The following is a 2,228-nucleotide window of genomic DNA, read 5'->3' as shown; positions in this document are numbered from 1 at the left end:
ACTAAGAAAGGGAAGTTAAAGAAGGACTTTCTAAAACTTTCTTGACTTTCTTTCTCTAAGTCTTAGAAGGATTAACTAAAACATGTTTACTTTGTTTTGTAGGGCCTAAATAAAGCTTGGAGACTTTGATTGAGCCATCCAAGAAGTAGGACCAATAAAAGGAGGTGGTGGAGCCCAAGAGGAATGGGAATTGTTCACGGAAATACCAAAGCCATATGCGCCTAGCCAAAACTCCAAAATGGCATAACGTTGGATGAAAGCATGCTTCCCCATGTGAGTAGCTGACCTGGAGCACGACATGGGACTTGCTGGAGAGATTTGGCGCTTCTTCTAGGCATTCCATTTGAAATTAGGAGGGATTTGATTTCAAAAAAGAGGCCCATCTTCACCTATAAATAAGAGGGCCTCCCCTTTGTATGAAATCACTTTTGAGCTTAGTGAAATGCTGCAGAAATTATTTTCCAGCCCTATTGGTCTTAAGTCACTTGTTCTCTTCACTTTCTCTACTCTTTCCTCTAGCTTCCTTCCATAGTGGGAAGGCCTTCTGAGCTGAGGGGATAACACACACACTCCTACCATTTCACAACACCAAAACACCACTACATTAATCCATATCCGCTGCATCAACACTCTTGTCCGCTGCATCACTTTGTTTTTCATTTGCTTGCTGTTTGGAGTTGCTTCACCTTGATTCCAGACCTTGGCAAGCTATCAAGTGGTATCAGAGCTGTGGTTGTCCACGCATCCATAGCTAAGTGTTTCTTTCAATTTTCTACTCCATTTTCATCCTACATGTGTTGTTTTCTTTTCTGTCCATATCAGTCATTGTTTCATCCATTTTCATTTATGTTTTGAGTTTAATTGTGTTTCCAGTTACTGTCTTCATGTTTCCAATGTATGAGCATGTTTAATTTTCATTTTAAACGGTGGATTTCATTTGTTTGAGTCAATTTCAGCTTCAAATTGCAATTTCCGTTTTGTCTTGGTCATGTACACATCCTGTTGTAGTTTTATTTCTGTTCTTCTTTAGTTTGCTGTTCTGCTGGTTATATTCTTGTTTTTGCTTGAATGAAAGTGCTAGATAACTTGTATATATACCAATAAAGGCAATGAAGACTTGTTCTAGCCTTGGTGATACAAGATAAGGCACTCAAAAGCAAATCTGTGTTGCTGCACTGTTTCAAATCTGATACAGAAATTTGTTCGGCTTTTCAATTTCTAGAGCTATTTTAATTGTTTTCTTTGATTCTGAAGCTTGGTACAACATTGATTAATGTTGTTGAAAGTGTTTTTAGGTGTAGTAAGCCAAAATAAGCAATGAAGTGCAATATGCATAGCTTGGTTGCTTAAATCCTTGACAAATTCATTGTTCCAGCTTTGGAATTCTGGTTTTCCACCGTGCCACTTTGTTTGAATCTTATAATCTGAGTTTGGTCATGCTAAGCCTTTTAATTCTTGCTTAGTTCAGTGTATTAACACTTCCTTGAGTTAATTCTTTGTTGTCCAACCCTTAAATCTTTGCAAAATTGAATTTGGATGGTTTAATGAAGAATTTTACTACATAATTTGATACAGCAGAGGTAAATTTCATTTACTGTTGTTTCTGTGCTGTTTAGGAGTTTGATTAAGTCCAAATTGATGGTTTAAACTTGCTTGCACTGTTCATTTGGTCCAAAATTAAGATATATGCAGATTTGGTCTTTAAACCATCAATTTTTGGGTAAAAATGGAAGTGGAATGATGATTTTGAGTTGCCAACAGATTATGCTTCATTTTAAAGTTTGAACACACTCAAATTCATCAATCAAAGTTGCTTGGACAGTTAAATTTGAGTTTCAAACAGTTCTGGTAGAAATTGGCTTTAAAACCACCAAATTCAATCATTTTTTCTAGTGCAGTTTCAGTTTCAGCCACTGTTTGATAATTTTGGTGCAAGTTTCATTTCTTTTATATTGGAAAAAGCGGTTCTATGATTTAGAATGAAAATAAATGAACAAAAGAACAAATATCAAGTGTTAAAAAAAGCTTGGAGAACCAATCAATCCAGTTTACAAGTCCCCAAATTTAAAAACACAAAATCTAAAACTCTTTGGGACATTTTATCAAACAGTTTTGAAAATTATCAAACAGTTTGCATTTGGACTGTGATGGGTGTCGCGACCCATACAAATTTGATTGCAATTAGGAATGCAGTATAACTAGGGAATGACCCCTAGGTCGTCTCTCAA

Source organism: Vigna radiata, unplaced genomic scaffold (assembly GCF_000741045.1).
Source record: "Vigna radiata var. radiata cultivar VC1973A unplaced genomic scaffold, Vradiata_ver6 scaffold_23, whole genome shotgun sequence".
NCBI lineage: Eukaryota > Viridiplantae > Streptophyta > Magnoliopsida > Fabales > Fabaceae > Vigna > Vigna radiata.
Note: the sequence above shows the minus strand (reverse complement) of the source record.